A 15,383-nucleotide genomic window follows, 5' to 3' on the forward strand; every position below is an offset into this window, starting at 1 on the left:
TGTACACTCGCATTTGATGCTCTGCAAGATCGTACATGCTGATTCACCACGGGGGCGTGCTTCATGAGGCACGACCCCGTGTTTTTGAGTGTCTGTTAGATTTTCTTTTGTCTTTTCTGAAAGGTGGCCACAACCCTATGTTCTCTGGTCCCCGTGTCCAGTTGTTCAATATTTTGTCTTTTCTTGCTTATTTTTGTCTTTTCTTGCACAGGGAAACAAGGGGGTGTGTTTTGTTGTTTTCTTGGGTTTTCTTTGATTTTTCTTTAGCTTTTCATTTGTTTCTTCGTTTGAGGCTTGAATATTCCTGAAAAATACATTTCAACATTATTAGTAGTTATTTGAACTATATTATAGGATAGAAGTTGCAAAATTTAGAATTTATTTGATGCTAAAAAGATGTATATTTTTATATACATCATTAGTTAAGGGGTGTTTTGCATATTTCTCACAATTTTAACAATAAATAAATAAAAGAAGTAAAATGTTTAAAATTTAAGTGTTATAAATATATAAGTTTGCATAAATAGATACTTGTGAATTTTATAACAATTTGAGGTTGAGATTGCGGTTGAGGTTGAGAATTTCATCACTTATGAGACTTTATTATATAAAATTTTATCATCTTTAACATTATAGGGAAAAATTATAACATAACCTTTTTTTAAAAAAAAAATGAGATATATGGTTGTTGGTTAGGGCTTCATGAACCATCATGGGTCCTTCCAACAAAATGAAATATATCGAAAACCAAATAAACAAATCAATTAAATTTGAATTGAGGGGTGTTGAGGTAGACGGTTGAAGTAATTCGAGAACCACCCCGTATAAACATACTTCACCGATCTATTCAACTAAAACACAATACGGAAATCCGAGTTTAGCCACGAACCATCATGGATTCGATTATAAATTTAGGGTGTGATCGTCATATGACCATGTTTGATACAATGAGGGTGGTAGATTCGTGAGCACTTGGTGAGATATGCTTTGACCTAATTAGTTTCACGCCCTCACCGAACCCTCCTGGAAGGCAACCGTGTCTCGCGGTTGATTGAGATTTATGCGCATTTCACTTCCATAGGCTTGCAAGCCTTGTGTCAAGGGTTCGGTGAACAAGTGTGTCCCCCCTACAGTTAATACATATACATCATATGAAACATCTTCAAGGAGAAGGGAATAAAAATTTGGGAGTTTTTAAGGAAATTCTTGATTAAAAATCGTAGTAGAGTTTTAAAAATAATTTTGAGAGTGAGGCATAGCCTCGGAATAAGTGTGTGCTTTTGTGTACAGTTGTATATGATAAGAAATTTAAATATGCTAAGCTATGTATAAAATTTAAACAAGTAGGTGCATGTATAGAAACACGTATAGGGCCCTAAGCATGCTACTAGGTCGTTACGTCTAACCACCTATCTTATAGTCTTCAGCTCTAATACCAATCTCTCACACCCTAACCTACGGAGGAACATGTCGGGGCACCAAAGACACTAAAATAATTACATGTGTGAATATCTGAATTATATCATTTCACAAATCAATCAAGTACACAAAAACATAAACATCGTCTTAAAATAAATAACATTACTATCAACGACTTAAAAATAAATTTGTTCTTTATTCATTATAAAAACCGAAGGTATAATCTAACTTCATCACTTGCTTTATCCAAAATAGCTACCCGTGTCATACGTGAAAATATATGGTTTGCCAACATAAAGTTGAGCAAGTAATAACGGTTTTTGTATATATATAATATTGAAAATGATCATTGCGATAAATACGAATTACAACAACTAGCATAATAATAATAATAATAATAAATAAAATGGCCATTTCTTTCATCCCAAACAGGTTGAGTTACTCCTGCGGCGTATGATTATACTAATGAGGATGAGGATGAGATACCAACAACCATAACATAAATAAACACATAATCACATTCACATGTAGCAATTGCATATCTACGCAAATAGTGGAATTGTAGTGAAAACCATAAAGTTATTTAATTTGCGAACACATAACGCCCCCAAAAATGTAAAACGGTAAAAAGGGGGTTGTGATTACTCACATTATAGAGTAGGATATGAGAATGAGATGATAAAAGTCATGATGAAAACGGTCAAACTCCTCAAGATACGTCAACAAAAGACCCTAGATGTTAACGACAATATTAAATAATAAACGAAAAGACTTATGATGGATTTGGGATTTGATCGGGTTTTAAGTATTGATGTAAATAAAAATATTATTAATCTAAGTATTATTATTATTATTAATTTGTATTTATGTTTTATAAATAAAATAAACAACATTATATATTAGCAGAGAATTTAAAAGGAAGTTTTTCCGGGCATCTAATAAAATTTTTGGTTCGCTAAGCGAGTGGTAAAAAAATTATTACTATTTTATTTATCTTATTTATTAAATGTAGGTGTATAGTATATATAGTTATATATATTGACTCAATTATAAAATTTAAACAAATATATGTGCATCTTTATACATGAATATGAAATGAAATGAGCTGTTTCGGGTTCGGTTATAAAAACCATGTTTATTTAATGTTATGTATGTATAATAATAGTAGTAAAAACTTGTAAAAATCGAAATTATATAAATAAAGACCCAAAAACCAGGCCCGGAGGACTCAACCCCCGACCTAGGCCGGTTGGGTGCTTACAGATGAACACAGACCATCAAACTAACCTGATTACTTGTGAATATTATGAACACAGTTAAGTAAATACACAAAGTTCAGTTCTTCCCCAAATCAAGGATAAACCCTAGTTTTTCAAATTAGTTTAATTGTTTTATGTTTGCTAAAATTGTGTTTGGGTTAAATTTAAATGATGAAAATAGACATGAATGCATGTATCATTTACAAGAAGCACTAATGAATTGCATATAGATGGCGTAACAAGGCTCACGCCTCTAACTTGATCTCGAGGGGCTCTTTGACTGCTTTGTGTATTTAAATTAAGTTAGGGTTTAGATTCGTGTTATGTGATGAACTACATGTTATATCTCCTTTGATGGTAAAATAAAAGATAAATATTTAACTAAAAACTATTATAGTAATCGAATTTCAATGCAATAGTTATAGGGTCCTGCCGAGAACACCCAAACACCCCCTAATACGTGGCGTACAACACCTGTTGGGGACACCCCCATAACAAGAGGGGTATAGAGTTCTACTTCGCGCATAGAAGTATAACAGATAAAACAAACTGTACTTCTATAAGCCGCGTATAGTGTCACATCCCAAACTATAGCGGAAATGTCGGGGAGCGAACTGATTGCTTACAGCTTTTCAAAGGTTATTATCATGCATTATTAAAATGAAAATATCTATTAATTAAATTAAGTTTTCAAATAAATCAAATACAAACAAATACATAATCCATAATCATACAACAATGCAACTTATATCACAAATGATCTAGATTAATTAATTTCTAACTTAAATCCTTCACTAAGTATTCACCAACCTGCATTAAATTTCTATGATAACATGCATGCGTATAAAATAGAATTTTGTCAACACCACATGTCGAGTGAGCAACACACCAGTTTAAATGTACATATAGTATATATGAAAATAAGTAATTGCAACAAGTCATATAAGAATAACAAATTAACCAAATGAGCAAGTATAACTGAGATGTCGAGAAGCACAAAGGCTTTAACGACTGGCGTATGATCATACTATTATGAGATTATGATGGACCTCTCCGAATGTGGAAGCATATAAAGCAAGTAAGCACATAAACAAGTAAGGTATAAGTTGTTAACACATAAGACAATAGTTGCAGTTTTGAGTATAAGTATATATAAGAAATATAATTTACGCATATGTCCCCTAAACGTGAAAAAAGGAGTAAAATAGGGGAATGTGGTACTCACCTCGATGATTATGCAAGAGATAATTTCAATAAGAAAGCGATAAGTCACCCTCTTCGGGAATTACTGACAGAATCCTAAGTAACAATAATTGCGGAACAAAAATAAATATGGTTCGAATACAAAACTAAACTAGATAAGGAATTCGAGATTAAATGATCGAGTCATCTGCCGAAAATATTGATAATTTAGTTTCTTTAAATTTATTACAAATTTTATTATCAAAGTTTTATCGTAAACAATATGGTTTAGTTATAAAAATAATTATATATATATATAGAGAGAGAGAGAAAGAGAGAAAAGATTCAATATAATAATGCCTTAACATACAATAACTACACCCTATATTTATAAAGATTTCATAGTTTATATAAAGAGATTTATTTTAAATATTTATTTTAAACTAATAACACAATTAATGTATTTATATGCATGTTTATTATAAATAACGATTTCTTTTATATTAATATTGTTAATAATAAATAATAAATAATAATATAAAATATAATAATTTTATGAAACACTTGAATTTTTGCTATATGTTAGTATATTAATTAATGAGATATTCTAAATATATATTAAAATCATTAACAATTTCTAATAATTTATTATATATATAAATATATATGTGTATACATATATCTATAGTTTTTAACCAAGGTTCAGAAAACAACTGGTACATGTGTCAGTTTTGTAAAAAAAACTGTTCTAGACTGTAAATTGATTGAAACTAATAAACAGAAATATATAACTATACAGACGTAAGAACCAGACAACTCATGAACCCTAATAAGATCAATCGGCCAAATCGTTAATCGATTGGCCGATTAACCATGGGGCTATTGAAGAGTGCATTAAGGCAAATCTACACATGTAAACAATTACCTATTATGATGATTTCAAGATGGTTAAATCGTTCCACGCAAAGCCAGCCAAGAACACGATTAAGAACGACCACACAAAATAACAAAATATAATTGGTTTTAGGGTTTCGGTAGGCGCTGATTGTGATAACATGCAAACAGAAATAATTGGATTATTATCGTCTCTAAGGTATAATACGCAAAAACGATATAGATAGTTCGTTTAAAACTAGCAATACGTATCAATTGATTCTAAATTTCCTAATTAACTACGTCTTTATAACGTTTAAGGCAAGTATAATGATATGCATTGAACAATTTCCATGATTATGCCGATAATTGAGGTCCAAGTTAGCCAATTGGGTATACGGGTTCATAAATCGGGCATGGTTTGTAACTGGGTAAACGGGTATGGGTTGGGAGATGGTTAATGGGTTATTCAAATTATAAAATGCAGGTTTTGTTGTTTGGACCTTCAAATATAAAGGTGGGAACAAAATGGGTTAAAGCTTAGATTTGGGCTAAAAATGTACATTTTCAAAGTATTTTTATATTTAACAAATAAATAAAATAAACAATTATTAACAAAATAGTAAGTACTTGATAGACGAGATATTTTATCATTTAAATTTACCCGAACATAAAAGCGCGTCGGATAATATAAATTGGAATAATCCGAGTCGTTACAGTATCCCCTACTTTAGTAAATTTCGTCCCGAAATTAGAGAATAATATAACATCATTAAAGTTTAAGAAAAATAAAAATTTTACATATGATTTAAAGCTAATCGTAATACAGAATTTTAAACAGTTGAAGCAATGCTACAAATGGAAATTCGCTAAAAGACACTTATATATAAGATGTACCAGCGGCGTATCCACCATGTCCTTATCATCTTTACATTTGTACCGTTATCCCAACAACTTTCAATTATATATTATGACACACAATCTTACGCATCATGATTTTCATGCGAGGAGTTCGATAATTATGTTCCGGACCATAATTATTGTCATCGTCGGATGGTCCACATGATTCGTCATATCGTGTGGATTTACAATACGTTTGAAATAAAATTTTAAGAATAGAAATCCTTTAGGGAAAGGAGTTTTAGGTGAGACGTATTTAAATAGACAAAAGTTTATAGTTTGGTTATTTAAAATGGATAATTTTATAAAAACAACCCTTCGAAAATTTTTAAACTTTACTTGAGGGACATAATAATAGAAAATCTTAGTTAGTACTTCAATAATTCTTAAAAATGTTAATTCAAATTTATTAATTAAGTGGGACAAGGCAGAAAAGTCAAATTTATGTAAGATAGAATATGACGAGCGGCAAAGTCTTCTGGTAGTTTAATTATACAGTTGCGCATGACTTTTAACCTTGAAACTTGAATGTAAGGCCCCGTTACCGGTAGCCCGACTTTGGTGTTGGATTTACTCATAAACACAGTTCTTAATATCAGAGTTAATAAAAACTTTACGCGAAATATAAAACCTCAACCATAACATTTTACATAACCTTCAAATCATGTCTTATAAAACATTCAGAGTTATTTAAACATAAAACATAGTTTTTAAAACATCACAACGTTTCTTCGAATGCCAGTATTTTCGGTTCCATGCCATGTGTCTCCAATCATGCGAGTTGCCTCAACCTATTTGTCTGCGTGCATACTAAAAGTCAGCTATGCTGAGTGAGTTCTAGTTAATCGCATAACTTACTTTACATACACATATACATTCCGGAAGGTACGCATTACATACATAACCTGTACTTTATTCATCCATACACATTTATAGCTTCCCTTACGTTATAAAGAGCATTCGCCCTACATACCTCGGATATTATTAGGGTCCGGTCACCCTTCATCCTCGGATATTATTAGGGTCCGGTCACCCTTCATCCTCGAATATTATTAGGGTCCGGTACCCTACATCCTCGGATATTATTAGGGTTCGGTACCCTGCATCCTCGGATATTATTAGGGTCCGGTTACCCTCCATCCTCGGATATTTTTATGGTCCGGTCACCCTTTCTTCCATACATTTCTATATACATAATTGTATGTTTCATACATACATACATCGTTCATTCTTCATATATAATAATTTATCATCAAACTTTTACCTGGCAGTACATGCAATATCCGAAGATCGTTCACGTACTATTTACATACCATACACATATAACTCATACATCATACATACTTCATTCAACATCAATCATACACCATATATATCATTCATATCTTTAGCTACCACCTGACGGTCCATGCCATATCCGAAAATTGTTCATGCACCGTCAAGCAATCATCTTACATAATTCATATAAGGCATACACTTACCACTTAAGGTAAGTGTATTAACTATCACATCGAGTATGCACACAGCCCCAAAAACATAACAAGGAAGTGGGGCTAGAAACTCACCTGAAGTCGGTTACATTCACCGTTAATTGTTATTCCTTTTTTCAGTTGGGCACGGCTAACTGTATAATAATTACATGCATCAATTAACTATCACTACTCATCTCGCGTTTCTAGTCTAATTATAACCCTCAACGAACGGGGGTTTGGGGGCAACACCCCTGGCAGCGGGGTCTAGCAGGGTCTAAGGGGCAGAGCCCCTGGCTGGTTTCTAATTAATTTGCTATTAACTGTCTTATCATATTTTCCATTAGCATTTTAAATCATTAATTAATTTGCTACTAAAAAGTCCAATGGCTTCTTTGTAAATAAATCATTCTTTTCTAAGTCCAGGGACTGTTCTTGTCATTTACTAAACTTCTGATTCGTTACTTGGTCCTTAACAAACTGGCTTATCTTAGCGAACTGGTTCTTATAACGAATTGAACCCTTTAACGAACTGGACACCTTAACGAATCAGTTCCATAGTGAACCAGTCCATATAACGAATTAGTCCATCTAATTCGTTATCTCCCTTAACAAACTGGTCATAACGAATCAAAGGTAATTCGTTACCCTTTTCCCTTAACGAATCAGACACGAACTAGAGCTAGTTCGTTATGCTCCCTTAAGCGAATCAACTAACGAATCACCTTCCAATTCGTTAAGTTCCCATAGCGAACTAGGGTTAGGTCAGGAACGTCAGAACATTCCCTGACATTCTTTTCCTCGTAATAACTTTTCGGAGCCGCCTTTCCGGCGCCGCTGCCGGAAAGCCGCCGTAAAACCGCGGATTCGCCTGAAAAACGAGTTTTAACTCGTTTGTCACCGTTTTTCGTCTTGTTCGATCCAGATCTGAGCTAGGGTGACCACTAAGCTCATCATAGGTTCGGTTTATACCCGATTCCACCCGGATCTCGTGACTTAAACGGTTTAACGGTGTTGGCTCGTCGTTTCGCAACTAGATCTAACGGGTTTAACATCATACAATATCATACTATCATTGCCTAGGTTCGGGATCGGTTTCCTTCTTGATTTCGGCTAAGAGAGAGAGAGCTTAAGTATGTGTGTTTTTAATGGTGTATGGAATATGTGTAAATGAGGAATTAAGTGGTGTTTATGGTTTATATATTTATGGATCATGGGCTTAGCCTTTGGTCTTTCCTTTTTTCCTCTAACCCAAGTCCATAACCCAATTCCATTTAATCCAACACTAGCCCGACTCGTAATACCTCATACTTTCGTTTATTAACCAAAACTAGAAAACGGGATGTTACATTGAACGTCTCGGGTGACTTGATCGATGAGGGCTTGAGCAGTGGTGGTATATTGATCCGACATTTCTTGGGTAGCTTGAGCGTGAACGGTTTGCAAGAGGGTGGTTTTATTAGAGTAAGATTGGTAAACTCGAGCTTGCAAGTGTGGAACTTGGTAAGTTTGGACTTTAGTTGGGTGTAACTATAGTTTGAACTTGATTAGCATGGAAATCTGAGGTCACATATCGATGAGCAGATTAGGGTCTCCCGTAAGGTAGCAAGCACGGGTAGTATGGGCATCAGGTTGAGCATGAGGGGTAGGTTGTGGCGGGACAACTTGTGCATTAGATGGTGTAGGGCAAGTATATGCAAGGATGATTGAAGTGATTACATGAGGTGCATAAAGGACACGAGGACTGCGCCGAATTATGAAAGTTACTAGTGGGGCATAATGAGTGAATACCTATGGATGGAAAGTGTCTTGCTCAGGATACTTTGATTTTGTCGAGGACGATAATGGTTTCTTAGGTGAGACATTCTATGAGGACCAAAATAATGATTTATAAGATGGAGGATAAGTTGAGGAAGACATTAGAATAATAAAATGTTTAAGTATATAGGTAACTTATAATAACATTGTCTTAAGAAGTAAGGGGATTCGCGTCACAAAGATTAATAGTGAAAGACTATATGATGAGGGGGGTACATTGCGTAAATAGTTACTAAATGATGTAGTCAATATGATTAATGTGTGATGACTGCACGAGGAGATAAGTCAGTTTAAAATTTAGATTTTTATTTGATTAAGTTAACTTTATAATAAACTAACGAAATATATTTGTGGATGTTGGCCTCCCATGAGCTTTCCATGGCAATTTAAATGGCCAACGAAACTATCGAATAAAAACAACTGAGTTGGACAGCCCATGAGGGTTACATGGCATTTTGATTGTCCCAACTAATTAACGAATTAACAATACAATATAGTTTGTCGGCCCAATGAGCGTTACATGGTGTTTAACCGACCAAACTAAATAACGAACAAACGAGGGAAATATGAGTAGTTGGAGCATCCCGTGAACCACCACGCATGATGAACTCCAACAAAAACATAAAACAAGCTGAGAAATGGATAGTAGGTGTGCCTATGGGTTCCATGGATTTTTCACCCAACTAACCATTTAAATAACAAAACACAATAATCGGGAAAACCGAGTTTAGCCACGAACCATCGTGAATTCGGTTTAAATCAACCTTAGGTGCCGGTCGTATGACAGTCTTGTTCCTCTTTGGCCGAGAGGAACTTGTCATGCTACCTAGCCTTAAGATGAAGGAGTAAAAACAAAAGTAGGGAATTCTTAAGGAATTTCCCAATAACAAAAATGTAATCTACTTTAATTTAAAAATTTACGAAAAATTTTCTTTGAAGGTTGAGGCATAGCCTCGGAGTTGTGTGTGTGCATAACAATACAATAATAATAATCATTAAATAATTATCTAAGAAAGCTGTAAACAATTAATTTTGAACACATAAGGCAAATAGATAGGCACATATAAGGCTCGTAAACATATGTCTAAGGAAATTTCTAACGACCTATCTTAAACCTTCGGTTCTGAAACCAATCTGTCACACCCCAATCTATGGCGGAAATGCCTGGGCGCGAACTGATTGCTCACAGCTTTTCAAAGGTAACTATCATGCATTATTAAAATGACAATATCTATTAATTAAATTAAGTTTTCAAATAAATCAAATACAAACAAATACATAATCCATAATCATACAACAATACAACTTATATCACAAATGATCTTAATTAATTAATTTCTAACTTAAATTCTTCACTAAGTCTTCACCAACATGCATTAAATTTCTACGATAACCTGCATATGCGTATAAAATAGAATTTTGTTAACAACACATGTTGAGTGAGTAATACACCAGTTTATATGTACATATAGTATATATGAAAATAAGTAATTGCAACAAGTCATATAAGAATAACAAATTAACCAAATGAGCAAGTATAACTGATATGTCGAGAAGCACAAAGGCTATAACGACTGGCGTATGATCATACTATTATGAGATTGTGTTGGACCTCTCCGAATGCGTAAGCATATAAGGAAAGTAAGCACATAAACAAGTAAGGTATAAGTTTTTAACACATAAGACAATAGTTGTAGTTTTGAGTATTAGTATATATAAGAAATATAATTTACGCATATGTCCCCAAAACATGGAAAAATAAGTAAAATATGGGAATGTGGTACTCACCTCGATGATTAGGCAAGAGATAATTTCAATAAAAAAGTGATAAGTCATGCTCTTCGAGAATTACCGACAAAATCCTAAGTAACAATAATTGCGGAACAAAATAATTATGGATTGAATACAAAGCTAAACTAGATAGGGAATTCGAGATTAAATGATCGAGTCATCTGCCGAAAATATTCATTATTTATTTTCTTTAAATTTATTATAAATTTTATTATCAAAGTTTTGTCGTAAATAATATGGTTTAGTTATAAAAATACTTAGATATATGTATGTGTGTGTGTATATATATACATATATATGTATATATATATATTTATAGAGAAAAAATCCAATACAATAATTGCTTAACGTGCAATAACTACACCCTATATTTGTAGAGATTTCATAGTTTATATAATGAGATTTATTTTAAATATTTATTTTAAACTAATAAAACAATTAATGTATTTATATGCATGTTTATTATAAATAACGATTTCTTTTATATTAATATTGTAAATAATAGATAATAAATAATAAATAATAATATAAAATATAATATTTTTATGAAACACTTGAATTTATACTATATGATAATATATTAATTAACGAGATATTCTAAATATATATTAAAACCTTTAACAATTTTTAATAATTTATTATATATGTGTGTGTGTATACATATATCTATTGTTTTTAACCAAGGTTCGGTAACAGCTGGTAAATGTGTCGGTTTCGTAAAAATAGTGATTTATTATTATATATATGATATTAATGATAATATTCAATCATTTAATATATTAATATATATACTTTAAAGAACTTAAAAAAAACGGGGCTGGGCAGATTCAAACTCGCGACTACCCAGAGTTAACACCCCTACAAAACCAACTGTTCTAGACTGCCAATTGATTAAAACTTAGAAACGGAAATATATAACTCTACAGACGTAAGAACTAGACAATTCATGAACCCTAACAAGATCAATCGGTCAAATCGTTAATCGATTGGCCGATTAACCATGGGGCTATTGAAGAGTGCATTAAGGCGAATCTACAGATGTTAACAATTACCTATTATGATGATCTGAAGATGGTTAAATCATCCCACGCAAAGCCGGCCAAGAACACGATTAAGAACGACCACAAACAATAACAAAATATAATTGGTTTTAGGGTTTCGGTAGGCGTTGACTATGATAACGTGCAGACAGAAATAGTTGGATTATTATCGTCTCTAAGGTATAATACGCAAAAACGATATAGATGGTTCGTTTAAAACTAGCAATGCGTATCAATTGATTCTAAATTTCCTAATTAACTATGTCGGTATAACGTTTAAGGCAAGTATTATGATATGCATTGAACAATTTCCATGATTATGCCGTTAATTGAGGTCCAAGTTAGCCAATTGGGTATACGGGTTCATAAATCGGGGCACGGTTTGTAACTGGGTAAACGAGTACGGGTTGGGAGAAGGTTAATGGGTTATTTAAATTATAAAATTCAGGTTTTGCTGTTTGGTCCTTCAAATTTAAAGGTTGGAACAAAATGGGTTAAAGTATAGATTAGGGCTAAAAATGTACATTTTTCAAAGTCTATTTATATTTAATAAATAAATAAAATAAACAATTATTAACAAAATATTAAATACTCGATAAACGGGATATTTTATCATTTAAAATTACTCGAACTTAAAAGCGGGTCGGATAATATAAATTGGAATAATCTGAGTTGTTACATATAGAACTATCCCGCGCATAGAAGTACAACAGTCATACCTTTTACGCCGCGTATAGAGCTATCCCGCAACGTATTGGTCCAATTTGAATTATTGAACTCAGATGTGATGCATTTGATTGCTTCAAAGTGTAAAGGGGTTGGAACGTAGCTTTCGCACTAGATCGTGTTTTAAATTTATAAAAATGATTTCTAGTAAAACTTAACACACACACACAAAATAAGCAAGTGTACTTATCGTATATGTAGAATAGTATTGGTAAGAACCAAGTATCGATCCATGGACACAAATGTTTATAATGATAAATCTTTGTTTTTCTTTAATTGGAGAGTTTAATCATTTTTGGGGTTGATTTTCTAACTTTCATCAAAATACTTAAATATAATATATAGGTAACAAGAAGATAAATTCTAAATGAGTAAATCAATTATATGAAGGTTACCATCTAATATCAAGAATCCACTTCATTCTTCCTTGATGGTTAATATGTAAACATGTGATAAACTTGCCTTAATAATATATGATAGAATAGTTCCTCACTTTTAATTGAACATATTCTATGACATAAAAGAAAATAGCATGCATATTTTCAAGTCCGTCCTTGCTTAATCTCATGCTACCACAAGAATGTCAATTTAAGTAGGCAAGTAGTTTAGTAAAGTAGAAATATTAGGATTGACTTCGATATCTCAAATACCAATTCTAACAACTTCGAGTGATTGTAGTTGACTCACACAACCTCCCCTTGGTTGATTTGAGTAGGTTATAATTACACATTCCTTTAACATATGATTTCTTTAACTAGCCTGATAACCTAAGCAATCGTGTTAACAATATTATTTCAGAATTATCAAAACTAGAGAAATAGATCATAGTTTATATCTCATCATTTCTAAGTACAATATAAGGATCAATGTTTTATCTTGAATAAGTTATCAAGGTATTCTTTATACCATTTCTAGTTTCTAAGAACATGAGTGAACATGAATGATTGTTAATCATTAACCTTGATGTGTTGAGTTAAAGTAATAAAACATTTTTCATCAAAGGATAATTGCAAAATAACCATGTGCTTTACCAAACAAAACCACATGTACAATATAATCATCAAGTAAATCAAAGCTTCTTCATAGAAATTAGATGGTAAATGGAGTTTAGCTCATAATGAGCATGGTTATGAACATCAAAAAGGATGAAAATAACAAACACATGATAAAAATAGAACAATATAACCAAATGTGGATGAATCTTCCTTCTTCAATGATGATGGATGATGATGATGATGATGATGATAACCTGCAAGCCCTCAAACCCTCCACAAGACCTTCAATATGAGTGTAAAGTGGGTGCTTTTATAAGAGAAACCCATATTGAAGTTTTCTTCAAGCACACCAAATGAGTGAAACACTATTTATAGGCTGTCTGGGAAACCAGGCACGGCCCGTGCATTAGGAGGCACGCCCCCGTGTCCCCGCATTTAATGCTCTGTCAGATCGTACATGATGACTCACCACGGGGGCGTGCTTCATGAGGCACGGCCCCGTGTTTTTGGTGTCTTGTTATATTTTCTTTTGTCTTTGCTGAAAGGTGACCACGGCCCCATGCCTTCAGAGGCACGGCCTCATGCCCATTTGTTCAGCATTTTGTTTTTTTCTTGCAGATTTTTGTCTTTTCTTGCACAGGAATGGATGGGGGCGTGTTCCATTAAGCATAGGGGCGTGTTATACTGTTTTCTTTCATTTTTCTTTAGATTTTCATTTTTTTTTTGTTTGAGGCCTGGCTTTACCTGAAAATACATTTTAACATGATAAGAAGCTATTTGAACTATATTATTTGATAGAAGTTACAGTTTTTAGAGATTATTTGATGCAAAAAGATGTATAATTTTATATACATCAAGCTCACCGGCTCTCCCTCCGTTATCTTTATATACTATAACATACACATACATTATCATAAATTGTATAGACACATTTCTAACAAAATACACTAGAGAAGCGAGAAGGAGAAGTAAAAATAGATTGGTTTACCATTTATTTCCATACTCTAACCAGGAGGAACCGGGATACGCACATAACGATCAGCCTGGCATGAAAAGGTTACCAGATTTGAACCAGGTTTTAGTTGTATATTTATTTAGTATAAAGTTGTTAGTTCGTTTTTTAACTAAGACATGTTACATTACGTTTGTCAGGAGTATTTTGGCGATGATATTCAGCCTGAATAGTCAGCCTAGGTCGCCGGGGTTACCAAATCTGAACCGGTTTTTCGTTATAAAATTATTTGATATAAAGTATTTAGTTGATTTTTAACTAATATATGTTACCATTACGTTTGTTAGGAATATTTCGCTCACGATAGTCAACGTGAACATTGTTACGGTCAGCCATTTTACTAGTTACCAGTTGGCGGGTCGGATTATGGAGGCCAATCGTCTTCTTCGTACCACTTACCAGTAGTAGAGGAACCGTATTACGGAACCCAGTCTTCGTACCACATACCAATTGAAGTATCACCGTTTATGATGGAAACGAACATGATGTTGATGTTATGATGCTGGGGGGAACTCAGATGAGATGATGAAGATAACTATGATGATGATTACATACGCAAGCCAACGATTTCGTATAAAACAAATATTGTAAGACACTATATGTTTTGTTTAAGTTATTATTATGGTATCGCGTGATGCGTTTGGATACTGGCATTGACACCCGGTTACAGCTCATGAGTGGGGGATGCTAGAGATGTAGCATTAGATCAGATGGATCGTTTGTTACCTGTGCGCTACTCAGTGTGGTGAGATTTACACCATACCCCCTAGTTTGACCATGAGGCGAGCACGCTGGGCGCTAGACGCGGATAAGGAGACAACGTGGGCAACGCCGGTCAGGGATCGGGTATCAGACGCAGGGGTTACGACCACGTCGATGTTCATGATGCGACGTTTACG

Source organism: Bidens hawaiensis, unplaced genomic scaffold (genome assembly GCF_021521415.1).
Source record: "Bidens hawaiensis isolate Kalapana, Puna unplaced genomic scaffold, B.hawaiensis_p1.1 tig00000326_1, whole genome shotgun sequence".
NCBI lineage: Eukaryota > Viridiplantae > Streptophyta > Magnoliopsida > Asterales > Asteraceae > Bidens > Bidens hawaiensis.